This window comes from Peromyscus californicus, unplaced genomic scaffold (genome assembly GCF_007827085.1).
Source record: "Peromyscus californicus insignis strain IS unplaced genomic scaffold, ASM782708v3 Scaffold_1__1_contigs__length_55948999, whole genome shotgun sequence".
NCBI lineage: Eukaryota > Metazoa > Chordata > Mammalia > Rodentia > Cricetidae > Peromyscus > Peromyscus californicus.
The window spans coordinates 8,737,029-8,751,499 of NW_026294492.1; the positions used below are offsets into that span (position 1 = coordinate 8,737,029).

General features: G+C 41.8%; 1 long non-coding RNA gene across 1 annotated transcript in view; it reads right to left on the minus strand.

Annotated features, from left to right (window-relative positions):
- Window positions 1–14,167, minus strand: part of LOC128115141 (uncharacterized) — a 104,819-nt gene extending 90,652 nt beyond the window's left edge. Inside the window, exon 1 of the long non-coding RNA XR_008220022.1 lies at window positions 12,742–14,167. This is a non-coding gene — a long non-coding RNA (uncharacterized LOC128115141). The remainder of the gene's footprint in view (window positions 1–12,741) is intronic.
- Window positions 14,168–14,471: the final 304 nt, after the last annotated feature.

The following is a 14,471-nucleotide window of genomic DNA, read 5'->3' on the forward strand; positions in this document are numbered from 1 at the left end:
CGACCTGGCATTTCCAGATCAAAGACGGCACAAATACCCTCTTCACTCATACCCTCTAGTAGTCTACTGAATATAAGCTTTGATCCCCAACAATTGTGCAACTATATTGTTAGGATACAAGTGACAATTCTGTCTAAAAGATGAAGAATAACCCGCTTTTAACTATTCCAGATAATTGTTCATAAAACTGGAACTCATCCCCACCTTCGTCCTTCTTCTCTTCTTCCCCTCATCATCTTCAGCTTTATCATTATTCCGGGGCTGGGGATGAAACTCAGGACCCTGTGCACTCTACATGAGCTCTGTACCCTGTTCCACATCCCTTCTCACAATGCTATAGTTCTGAAAGTATTTCCCAAACTCCATTTTATGACTGTCCCATGATAACATAAGTATACTCATATCTAAAATGTCCAGCTTTAAAAAAGGATCTGCTTTCAGATACTGGTAGCAGAAAATAATTTATAGCCTATATCCTGGCTAGTATACTACCTTTGAATAAATAAGTTTTACCCCCACTTGAGTTTGGAAAAACAACATCGACTTAGAAGAAAACCATCTTGGTTATGCTGACCCTAATTGTCAAGATAAAGCCAAGTCAGTGGTGTTTCACCCACACTGGTAGAACTGGGAACTCATTGGCCACAGTTGAAGGCTGGCATCCATGTCTTTGCCAATGGTATTCTTAGGAATCTGTTCTTGTGTGGCCATGGTTCTGTGGACTGTTTAATGGATAGAACATTCAGTTGGGATCAAGATTGCCACTGCAGACATAGTCTGCTACCTACACAGTGCTCCACAGAACAGCGGTCAATAAATACCAAGCTTATGATTCCATAATCACCGCATTTTTCATAGTTTGAATAAAAAGGTGGAGCTTCAGCTCATCTGTACACATAGCAATCTGATTATAGTCATTATAGGAAGGGTTAAACAGGAGCTTCTTAGACTGGCTTAACATGATAATCAGGTAAACTTGGGCCTTTGGATTTCATTCTTCAAGATTAAACTCTTGCTGACCCCTTTGAAAGAACACATATAACTACACAGCATATAAGGTGGTTTTGGAGTGATTTATTTATACATAATTGTGTGTCCCTGAATATATGTATTTGTACCCTGTACATGCAGATTCCCATAGAGCTAAGGGGCAGGGGGTAGGATTCCTTGGAACTTGAGTTACATGTGGTTAGGAGCTGAAGTTGTGTTCTCTGCAAGAGCAGCCAGCGCTCTTTACTGCTGAGTTCTCTCTCCAGCACTTAGGGTATGCATGTATGCATGTATGTATGTATGTATGTATGTATGTATGTATGTATGTATGTATTTGCAGTATGTAGAAGAGATAAGTTATGTTATGTGTTGGTACTCAAATCCCGCTAACAAAAGCACTTGGCATTTATCTTTTCTATTGCACTAATATGCTTCCAGTGTGTTCTCTTTTTTCCTGTGCTGTTCAAATGCCAATATGTTGAGTTTAATAGAAGTATTTAAATAGCTTCCCAGTTTCCCATTATTGCCATGACTCATGGGCTATTGCATAATATCCTGAAGTTTGGTCGTACGTAGAGCTTTGAAACTTTCATTGTTTTGGACATTCCTAAGTTGATGACATAGTAGTAAAAAGCTTTAGTTATAGTTCTAGTGATTTCCTTAGGACTAACTCCCACAAAAGAGAGAGTTATGACCACATTATGAATATTTTAGAGCACTTAGTATACGTTTACAAACTCTCAACAAACAAAAGAACGTGACCCTTCTTCTTCCCCAAGAAGGACCTTATGTCCCAGGTTTATAAACAGCAGGAGGTGAAAGAATGACTAGAGGCCTTTTGGCCACGAGGAGAGTATTTAAAGAGGTTTACACACACAGCCTTTCAAAGCTCCAGTCTAACAAAAATCTGATGACAAATTTGGAATGGCCTCAAAAGGAGTCCAGTAGATGAGGATATTGATATGTTTTTCATTTCTGAGCCCCTTGGGGGCAGAGGTGATTTCAAAGACAAGAGGACATCTTTAAAATGTCAGATGAGTTCAATGTAAGGGAGAATTCTTTTTAATAGTTCTGGATTCATCAACAATGTGATCAGTTAACTAGTAGACTAGGGTCAGACTAGTATATCTCTGAAAACATCCAAAAAGAGAAGTTGGATGGACAATTCTTAGGAAAGTCTTAAAGGGCATGTTCATCTCAGCTGAGTGATGCAACTCCATGTGATGTAAAGTCACCTCATGCTTGTCCCATGCTGTCAATATCACACCTTTCATATATTAATACAATGTCAACCTTTTCTACTAACAATGCTTTTCAAGATCACTAAAACTACCAGCACAAGAGTTCAATAATAATTTTTTTCTTTTTTTTTTTTTTTTTTTGGTTTTTTCGAGACAGGGTTTCTCTATGTAGTTTTGGTGCCTGTCCTGGATCTTGCTCCATACACCAGGCTGGCCTTGAACTCACAGAGATCAACCTGGCTCTGCCTCCTGAGTGCTGGGATTAAAGGCGTGCACCACTGCCACCTAGCTCGATAATAATTAGCTTTAGTTTTTCTCTTCCCTTTTCGAGGCTCTTCACTATCTCATCTTGGACATGTGAAGAGGGTAAATGATACATGGAAACTCTGTTTAAGTATCTACGTATGTTTTATAATAAGACAATATCCTAGTTATGTTTACATCTCTGTGACATAGTACCCAAGACACACAACTGAGAAGGAGGAATGATTTACTTTGGCTCACGGTTTCAAAGGTTCCAATTTACACTTGCTTGGCCTTGTGGCTCTTGGCCTGGGGTGCCATAGTGCATCATGGCAGTGACACGTGGTAGAGGAGCCCTGTTAGCTTCTTTGTATCCTGGGAGTGAAGAGAGAGGAAGGGGCCAGGGGTCTAATACCTATCTCCTTCAAGGCATTCCCCTGTGACTTAACTTCAGGAAGATTCTCTCTCTTAATGTGCTACCACCTCCCAACAGTTCCATGGGGAACAAGCCTTTATGACATCAGCCTTTGGAGGATACTTCACATTAAAATTACAATAATCGGGGATGAAGGTGCAAAGGTCAGAGGACTGGGGAGTCAAAGGAAACAGAATAAAATTAATGACACAGAAACAGGTGTTTTAGCCCATTTGAACAAGGCATGGCACAATCCCTTGTCTTGGGAGTGAGCTCTGTCCCCATTCCCTGTTCATGCCAGTTTATGTTGACTGTCCTTCCTGCTCTCCTCCCTCCTAAGTAGCGTAGGCATGCACTAGAGTCCTCTTATTTGACAATGTGAGGACAGGGACTCTCAGGTGACAGTGCGAGAAGTTGTTCAAGGGAGGGTCAATTTGCCTTGATGAACACTGCATTGGACAGAAGAGGTGGTCCGAAAACACTATAGTCTTTGAACAAATTCAAGAATGATTAGAGATGGGTGGGGGGGAGATATGTCCACACATTCCATGAACAGAAATGAACAGAAATCCCAAGGACATTCTAATGGGAAACTCAACTGATGTGGAGCATGTCATGAGGGAGGTCATGAGGTTTAAGTACATATTGTAACTCATGAAAGGACTAGATGGTCTGTGTCTGAGTAGCAGGAAGTAGGTCAGTCTGGGCCATTAAATATTTGAATTACATGATATAATTAGAAATAAGGATCATTTGAATCCACACTAGATCCAGAAAACAGGTATATGATCCCCAATCACGATAGCTACTCAGTTGGATGTAGACTTACAAGTGACCAGAAATAATTCTATTAAAAGAGGCATTTAAAAGGGAGACCATTCCCTCAGAGCACATTTTCTAATCAGCTTGGCTGTCGCCTTTAGGCTCAGTAAAACAAACTCATGCAGGGTAAGTATGTTCAGCGACTGGGCCTGTTCCCAGGTTGTGAGACATTCAGCAAAAATCCAGTTATTATTAGATCTGCACGCAGGCTTTTGTCAGAAGGCCTCTTGAACTGTTAGGAAATCGGAGTGCAAATTGATAATGACACAGTACACATCTCTGGCTTGGCAGCTCTCTCAGGGCTGCTGAGATACCCCAGGACCAGCTTCCATGGTTTCATGCCAGCAGCCTGCTGCTCAACACTCGTCCCTTCCCTAAGCCACTGTGACAAATGCATTCTTCTCTTGCCTAGAAGAGGCAAAAGGAGATGGATTAAGGAGGATGTTTGAACTGAGACTATTAATTTCCTTTTAGTGCACATTCAAGTCAGAGAGCCCTTTCTCAGAGAACCTTTTGTGGCTTCATAAAATTACAATGTTGGCTACTGGGCTGCCTTACCCAAAGCACAAATTTGGATTCTAAAGCAAACGGACGTACTTTGTATGAAGAAAGGGGAGAAATGAGTGTGCAGTTATCTTAAATAGATTCATTTTATGTAATCATTCTGTTACCACAGAAACAATTACAGTATTAGCCCTTTATTAATAAAAGATATCATAAAGCACAGTATTCATAAAAAAAACTTATAAGGCTTCTTTGATAGTTCCATGAAAAATAATAATAATAAAAAACTTTCCCTAACAATGTATATGTGATTGAAATTCATTTGGAAGCTATTGAGTTTAAAACATAATGTTCATCCTATGTCTACTATTGTTACAGTACCTATTAATAATTGGTCAAGGTTTAGGCAAGAAACCCATGTAGGTGTGTGAGGTTTTCCAGGGAAATAGGAAAAAGATTTCTCATTGCCTTGTCTTAATGTTTCAGGTCCTGATAGCACCCTTTAAGTGAGCTTGGAAGCCATGTTCATGGAAGACTGCTCATGAATGGTGAGGCTATTTTAGACTCCACTTAGATCCTGCAAAAGCTCTGCTTTGTCATACATAGCAGAAAAGTCTTAGACATGTCACCTGGGAGGAGAAGGAGGTATGTTTGAGGACTTTTCACCTACCCTAAAAGGACAGAAAATCAAACTCAATCTCAGCATCAAGGCAGATTGACAGCTTGGGTTTTGGGAGGACATCACTTGCTCAGGGATTGTCCAGGTGGTGAGACATTCAGCAAAAATCCATAGTTATGATTAGGTCTGCACACAGGCTTTTGTCAAAAGACCTCTTGAATTGTTAGGAAATCAGAGTACACATTGATAATGACACACTACACGGGTCACAGAGATCTCAGGAGACACCTATGTCATCTATCACCCTGGCTCTAATCTCTGTGCAGTGTGTGCTCACCTACTCTCTTCTACTCTGATTTTGCTGCCCTCACTGAGGACAGTGGTTGTCCAACACTGCAACACAGCCTTCACAGGCCATGTGCTAGCAACGCCCACCGGGATCGACTGATTCATTCATGACAATGTATGTGGCCAGTTGTGTGTTTTAAACAAGTTCTGCCGTGTTCCAAAGGAAGCTGGCTTGACGCCATTCACACAGATCAACTCTTCTCAGATGGTAGTGGAGGCAGGAATGGCCTGGGCTCTTCTAAACAAGTGGGTCCTATGTAAGAGACAGTAATAGGGTCTGGGCCTCTCCTTCTGCAGTACTGTCCCTCTACAGACTATGTCTACTGTACCTGGACTAGAAGGACCATGTTAAAGTAAGGTATAAGAAATAAAACGTTGGAAATGACTGGGCCTAGATCAGAGCTTTGTAAACATTTCAACTCCTGACCTCCTCTAGCTCTCCCTCTCTCAAATTTTATATGACTTGTGGTATACAGTTAAATAAAATAGGAATGAGATAAACATGCCTGAGAATAAATAATAAAGAAGCACATGTTAAAACAATTCAAAGACATGCATATGATTGTATTATTTACTGAAGACAAAAGCAAACAAGTATGATCATAAGAAGAATGTGCTTATTTGTTTTCACTTAAGGACAGCTCTTGGCTGAATATTTAATACTGCAGGACACAGCATTTTCAACGCTTTGCAGGCTTCTCCAGAGTTTGTATCAATGCTGAGGATGCTGCTTCCCATAAATATATAGTAAAAACTGCAGAAGTGTTTTTAGGGATATTTCAGAAATGGTTAGAACCTCTGTCATAATACAAAGGCAAAGTTACTTTAACAGGTATTTATGAAACTCAAGTCAGCAACTCAAATGATGAACTAATTTGATATATACTAAGGAATGATGTTAGGAAAATATTAAGCCTTTGTTTCCCATAATTAAGCCATTATGTTCCTCTGAGAGCATAGTTTTAAAAAAAAAACACTGTAACTCATTATATACAAGTCTCTAATATGAGCCAAGGTCTTTTATGGAGCATTCATTGCTGGGCTGACACAATGGCATATGCATCACAAAGTATACACTTCGTAGATTTAGAACCAGGGCTGAAACCTGGTAAAGCTATACACATGGGCAAACACCACCAGGACAACTTGGATTCATTACACACTTTCCTTTGAATCAAGTTTATTTATTTATTTACTTTTTGTTTTGTTATTTTTTTGTGTGTGTGATCTTGCTTCTTCTATGTATGTGCACTGGGGGCCGGAAGTGAGTATTAGATTCCCTGGAAATGGAGTTATGGGCAGCTGTGAGATGCCAAACGTAGGTGCTAGGAACTGAACCCTGGTCCTGTACAGGAGTAACAAATGCTCCAGCCCCTGATTTTGAATCAATTTTTGGTAGTTACCTGTTTAGAAATCATTTACTATTCTCAATTTTTCAGTGACTCCCCACATTCATATATGTAACTGTATATGAGGCCATGACCAATAGCTTAAGAGAAGGGATTAGTTGATTATAATAGCCTCCTGGCTTGAGTACATATGACCAGTTAGTCAACGATCTCTGTTTCCTGTATCTCATTTCCTTCTAGTCTCTTTGGCTCCCATTGTACTGATGAAGCTATTTGTTATGGTGTGAGCGTGTCTTGTCAGGTTATATACACATATGCACCACAGGGTGTGTTCTTCCCTCTTACTGAAAAATCCCTCCAGCTTACCCGGTATTGCTACCTGTCTTTCAAGATGTACATGCATTGAAGGAGCTGTGGGTCACTATTTCCAACAACTGCTCACGCCAAGTTATGTATTTGTTTTCCACTCCTCTCTCCCTTAACATTTAACAACTGAATTGCAGTTGTCTAGATACTCATTTCATGGCCCCTGTGAATTCCTGAAATGTCAAACTTCTGTTTGATTAAGTCAGTTCTCACCTTTGTCAAGCTTCCTGCTATAACATACTCACATGGGCTTCTCATCACAGCTTCTGACTGGTATGGAGAGCACAAGTCCTTCACGACAGCTCTGTTCTTTCTACTAGGGCTGAGCAGCAAAGCCCTATGACAACTCAAGGCGATGTCCTAGTAGAGCCTGGAGCTAACTCTTTCTCTCTTTTAATGTCTTTAGGATATGGTGAGACATGAGAACAATTGAAGACCCAGGACCCCAGGGTGAAGCAGCTTTGGGGGCTATCTTCAGAATGGTAATGGAAAAATAAGAAGGGCATTCATTCCCATTATTTCTGGGATCCTGATAATTGTGCCATTTATCAAGCTGACATGGTTTCCCAATGGCTAAGGCTGCAAAGGTGAGAAAGATCATCTCCATAAGCCTGGGGATCTTTTAGATGTTTCCCAGGCTGCCTGAGAATAATTTGCATCCTGTTCAGGCTCCACCACTTCTGGTTGTTAAAGACAGACACAGGGGTATTGTCAAACTCTCTTGAGATTAGGACTCAGAACAGTGTGACTTGATGGATGTGGGGCATGTGGGAGGTTTGAGTGCTTTTCTTTCCTATGGTCTACGATCTACACTAGATGCTTCCTGAGAGTTGGCAGCAATGAGCTTGCAGTCCCTTTCAACATAGTTTGGGGTTTCCATTATGTACCAGTATGAAACCCAGTGGATACTTCTCAGATGTTCCATGTGGATCAGGTGCCCTGTGACACATGAAGAGTGGCTTTAGTGAGTCACAGATTATATCCTGAGGGATCACCTGAGGACCTCAAAGTCATGGCTGAGTGTGACACTGAAGAAAGAGACAACACAGTTCATGAAGAAAAGGGAGCGAATGCTATTGCCAATACTATAATATAAAAAAAAAAAAACAGAAAAGAGGGAAGTATGAAGAAGATAAGAAAAAATCTTTAAACAATAAATAATTACAAGACAAAGAAGAAGGTGAAGAAGAGAAGGAGGAGGAGGAGGAAGAAGAGGAGGAGGAGGAGGAGGAGAAAAGTTTTTTTTTTTTGTTAACAAAATAGCAAGCCTCAAGTTAAGAAGGCAAAACACTACCTTAGGCTGTATTATAGCATCAGAATTTAGTTTAACACAAGGTAGCATCTTGTGTTCAATATACACATTCTGTCATTCAAACACAAGCTCTAATCTTTCTATCAAATCACTATTCAGGGAAGATCTGAATAAGGCCATGGTATGCTGGAACAGTCAAGAAAACCCTGGGATAAAAAGCAAAAGTGACATTACAACGTAATCCTACTCAACTTTATCTCCCTTGAATGAACTGCAAGAAAGATGATGGATTACAGTAAATTGAACCAAGAAGTAAGACAGATGGGGAATCTAAGCTGTAGAGGACCGAATCTTGGCTTAGCAGCTAGCCAGCTCTATGACACTGAACTGACCATACAGTTAATATGAATTACCAAAGAAACAGGGAAGGTAAGGGAGATGGAGGGAAAGAGGGAGAGAAGGAGGGATCAAAAGAGACACATCCTCATGAAAATTTAAAGGGATGATAATAAAAATGTGCCAGAGTTGTTAGTAAAATGAGATGCTGAATCATAATGGAGGAGCACATTCAGAGTTCAAAGGGTGATGTTTTTCAACACAGAACAGTATAATCGTCTCTTATGAAAAGTTTTAGTTTCTTACCAAGAAGCTATATTTTTGGGTAGCTATAGTTAGTGCTTTTTAATTTTTGTCCTATTTTTGGTACTGGAGATGGAGCCTAGGGCCATGTGCATGATAGACTCATGCCCCTCCACTACACTTACAACCTCAACCCAATTCTTGAGTCAATTGCTAAGCAAGAATAGAATATGGAAAAATCCTCTTTTCCATTCCTGGTTGAAGAATCATCAAAAGTTCCAATCAGTCAGGATACAACCTCTTCTTGGCTATATATTACTTAAGATTATATTGTACTTCTAACCAACATCTTCAAGGGCTTCTGAGAAAGACTTTTGTTTTCTTGATGAGTTAAGATAAAGATCTGGAGGAGGTGTCTTTTCCTCCCGCACCCCTTTACCGGACTCTAAGCCAGTTGCCTGTGGTTATTATGCTTGGACTGGGTAGTGACTAGCCAACACAGTGTGGATGACCAAGTTGAACCTGGGTCACTGATAACATTGTTTAGCTACCATTCAAGCAGGGTGCTGCCCACCTCCAGATTTCCTGTGATGTGATACATTTAAAAATCTCTAATGCCATTGGTTGCAGAAAGCATTATAAATGATCCGTGGGCCAAATGGTTTACCAGGTACAAGAAGTGATAGTACCATCATCAGCAAACCAGAAAGGGGTCAATTCTTTATTTCTCATAGAGAGATTTTTAGGACTGTACCTGAGGATGTTTTTCCTCAGTAATTTGACAGAGACAAGGAAGGAAAACAGCTTTCCCCCAAAGAGCCCTACAGGAAGTGATGGGATGGTTGCATGAAGCCTGACACCCACAAAGAGATGGGCAGACAGAAGAAGGGACTCCATCTGCAGACCCAGCGAGAAGGAGGCACAACTGGGTCATGTGGTGGAAGCTGGAGGTGTCTCTACCTGGTCAGTTGCTAACCATGATCTGTGGGCCCCAAATTTGTTGCCCCGTATATGTGAGTCTTGAGATGGAGAAAAGGTACAAAATTAATGACAAAGGCCAGGTGGTCTGTGCAGATAGATCAGTGTGTAAATGGCTTATCGTGCAAGCATGAGGGGCCTGATTGATCTGCAAAACCAATGTTAAATAAAGAAAAACCTGGTGGCCATGCCTGTATTCCTAGTTCCAGGGGGGCAGAGACAGGTACATTTTTAGGGCTCACTGGCCAGTCAGCCAACTAATCAGCACCCCCAAGACCAGAAAGAACAGCATGGACATGGTCCTCTGATCTCCACACACAAAAGCACACCATACACATATGCATGAACACACTTATACACACATTCATACATACACATACATACACACATGCACACACATGTATACATACACGAGCATGTCCATATACATACATATGTGCACACACACGACACAGACTCCACACAGCATATGAACTTGCACACACACAAAACAGAAGCCTATTCCAAACAATAAACATCTTGTACTAATGTGAAATGGACTGCATTATCATGTGATAATAAATGTGGCAAATTAAAGAAAGTCACTCAATCTCAGTAGGAAACATGTAAATCTTGGCATGGCATCTATTTAGTTTTAGCAAGAGAGCACATTTAAGCAGTTTTAAATTTTACATGTGAATAGTTGCTATAAAATCATGTAAATATGAATGATTTTTCTAGACAAAGATGCTTACTCATGGTTGTATGACCAAGTACACCTGTTATCCATATTGACCATAGAAATGTAGAGCCAATGTGAACCATGAATTCACACCAGTACCCTTCACTTACAAACTAATAATTGTCACTGCACATTGGTCAGCACAGATGGGATAAGAAAAATTATATGTGGTCTTTAATGTTAAAAATACTTAATATAGGGATTAGAAATAATAGTCTGAAATATTTTGGTAACTGGTGGAGACAAATTTCATAGATGAGAAGACCCTTTGCCTTTCATATTGGGTTATTTCTTCCCCGAAATCCCACCTCTAATTCTCTTAGTAAATCTTAAAAATTTATTTCCTGCATTTATTTTATTTGCTTATTTATTTATTTATTTATTTATTTATTTATTTAGTGTGTGTGTGTGTGTGTGTGTGTGTGTGTGTGTGTGTGTGTGTGTGTGTGCATGTCATGTGTGTCAAAGTCAGAGGACAATATTAGGGACTCTGTTCTCTCCTTCTACCATGTATGGCCCTAGGATTGAACTCATGTCATTAGACTTGGTAGTGAGGACCGACCCCCACTGAGGCATCTTGCTCATGCCATTGCCATGTTCTCTGTAAAGCATTCCCAGGAACCTGCCTCTTTCCCAGGCTCTTTTGTAGATGCTAAAATATCAAGACACATGTGAGCTCTCTCCATGTGAACAGGTGCTTTATAGTGAGCAAGAGAGGCAAGATCTGGTTATGCAATCAAATGAGGAGCTAGAATTGCATCAGTGGCTTTGGGGGACACATATTGGAGCTGGGGTGTGTAGATCCACACATGAGGACCTAGTTTGGGGATTTGGCCCCTCTCTGAATATAACAGATGGTCACTCGGGCCTGAGGACAGGTGTGAAACAAAGAAAGTATATGGACTATGGTGCAAGGTACAGAGAGGAACACCTCTATCTTTGTCACTTGTCCTCATGCTGTGACAAAAAGCAATTTAAAAAAGGACAGGCTTATTTGAGCTGACAGTTGGAGGGAGCCGTCAATCACAGAAAGGAAGTCATCTATTTCAGGTACTTGTTCATCCACTCAGGGAGTAGAGAGGACCCCATGGCACCGGGGTGTAGAGAATGAGGGGGAAAGAGGCTAAAGGGGATTCTGGGGGTGCAGGGTCTGCATTGTGAGGAACAAAGATCCCCTATAATAAGAGCCCTAGATTTACAAAGGCATGAATACACTACACAAAAATATAAGCATCAGCCCGTGGACTAGAGAGCCATATAAGGAAAGCAAAGATGATTATTGCTTTTGTGCTGGTGCCTGCTGTACAGGGATCTGTCTGTGATTCCTCTGTCTCCCCTGACTGTGGAGTGTGAGTTGTTTAAGACACAGACATACTCAGTTTGCCTTGCTTTATCCCACTATAAGTATATGATCAATGGATCGATCACATCTGTACTGGTCACTTCAGAAACTATCTAGTCAAGCTGCTCACTCAATAGATTTGGCAATGAAGGTTTTGATCTCTTCCAACTCCAGCATGTTAGCATCCTACCCCAGCATCCTAGAATTCCACCCCAACAACCTAGCATCCCATCCCAGCATCCTAGCATCCAACCCCAACATCCTAGAATCCCACCCCAGCATCCCAGCATCCACATAGTGCCTTCAATCAGCTTTCCATCTACTCAGTTCTGTCCAGTTGCTCCTACTCTACCCCAGCTGCCTAAAGTGGTCTAGACATAAGCAACAATACAAACATGAGTAGAATCTGGAAACTGGAGATAGACATCTACTTTCAGCGTCAGATTTTTATGGTTGGTTGTGATGACTCATTTGTATTGAAATGTGCCTGGCAGCTTTGTCTAAATCTGTCCTAATCATCTCTGCAGAGCAGAAGTTAATATACGATCGTAACAAGTCAGTCCTAATGATGGCCCTCTTTGGAGCAAGCTTTTGCGATCTTGGGAGGAATCCCACCTTGGGGTCAGAGGTGCAAAGTCTCTATATTCCTGCCCCATCTGCCAGCTCACCTTTCCTATTAAGAGGCTGGAAACATAATGAGGAGACAAGCACCACAGATGCCGCCGCTTACAGCATCCAGAAGAAGCCGTCGGAACGGGTAGGACATGAAAGGATAATTTTGCTTATACAAAATAGCAGACTGCAAACTAACACCAAGAAAAACAAACAGGCAGATGGAAGGAGTGGAGAAGACACTGGTGCAGCTGTGCGCAGGATTTAGACACCCAGATGCAATGCAATTTGGAGGGGAGGGGGACGGGAGGTGAAGAGAACTCGAAAGAATAATCCAGAAACAAAGCAAAACAAACATACGGACGAGTAATGAGCTCCACGTCTTCCCACACGCAGGTTGGATGGACTCTCTCACAGACATTGATCTCCTCAGACCATGGTGGTGGAGGGTCATTTCCTGGGGCACGGATGAAGAGGGCTTAAGGGAAGACAAGATATGTAGGCGTCCATGCTAGCAGAAAGCAGCGGCAGCAGTAAAATCCACAGCTGCGATTGCCAGGGAAGAGGAAAAAAAGGCAAAGATACCTAGAAGACAGTGAACAGCGGGGGTTAGTGCTGTTATCAGCTGCTCTTCACATAGCTGCACGTGTGCATGGCTGCATTCTTTACCAGGGGTGGGGGAGAGAGAGAATGCCTCAGGCTTGAAGAGGAGCCAGGAAGTGGGATTCATCACCCACGGAGTTTGCGCTACCCCTGTGCTGCTGGGATGGAAGCTGCAAATATCATCTTCATTAAAGCCTACTTTTTAAAAAAATGACAGCAAATTAACAATAACAACAACAACAGCACAATCCTCATGGATGTACCATCCTAGTTCTCTCTAGAAATTAGGAAGCTGAATCTGTAGGGGGAGGAACCAGGATTGAACCTGAGGTCTCTGTTATACCCTAGAGAATATGCTCCAACCATGAGAATGACCAGAAAAATGACTTCTGCTCTGTAAAACCAAACATAGCACTCAAGGGGAGCACCAAGAGTTGTTTGGGAAACTGAATCAGAGGGAAAGTTCTGTCAGGAAAAGGAACCTCATGGAAAGTACATTGATTCTTCTGGGCTGTCCTAGCAACTCTCTCTCTCTCTCTCCCTCTCCCTCTCTCTGTCTGTTTGTCCATTTTTACTTTTCTTTTGCTGTGGGCCTCTGGATGAAAGACACGTGCGGTTTCTCATCTTCATATCAACTCAGGAAAGTTTAATTCCGCTTAGGTCTACTGTTCAGCCAGGCAGTAGGATGCCTTGCTTATAGGGTGTCAACATGCATAACAGAGCAAGCTCTGAATACATAATGATAAAGAGGTGGTCTGGTCTCTGCCAGCCAAGAAGTCCCCCATCAGAACTGGCTCTTTTTTTCCCCCTTGAAGTCTCAGGATGTTATTTGGCACCTCCCCATCTCCACCTCCTGTGCTTATGACATCCTATATTTCAGGATGGTGATGGCATCCCTACCCAGAGCTATTTATGCTGGTGTGTGTTTTTCTCTCCACTTCCTTGGAGTGGCCTGGCCACACAAAGGAAGTGAGTCCTTATTGTAAACGAAATACCGTGTTTCTTTCTAAACGAAGGTTTCCGTGCCTGTAGAGCCTCTTGTACACACAGTAGATACTCGGGAATGTTGCTCCTTTTACCACCAATTCTGCTTTCCTTCCCTGGGTTCTGGGAACAGCACAGATCTGGGGCACAGTGAGTGTGGGCTCCTCTGGGGTAGGGATATTTGCTGATCCACGGGTCCCCTGCCTGAAGCTGCAGTGTGTGTGGGGGTGGGGTGGGGTGGGGGGGCAGGGTACTTCTTTCTCTGAGTATGTGTCCTTTCATGGGAAGACAGACAATATAATTTCTGCATTCCAGTTCCTGGGTTGTTCACAGCAGCTATTCTGGGGAAGGGGGAAGAAAACCTCCCAGCACTTTCCCTAGAGAAGAGATGCCAATGTCAACCGTTAAAAAAACGTCATTAAAGCAAATGAGAAACGGGTTGAGGACATTTTTATGAGCCTAGAATACTGTGCTTGGGAGTTTTATGGAGACCACAGGAAGCC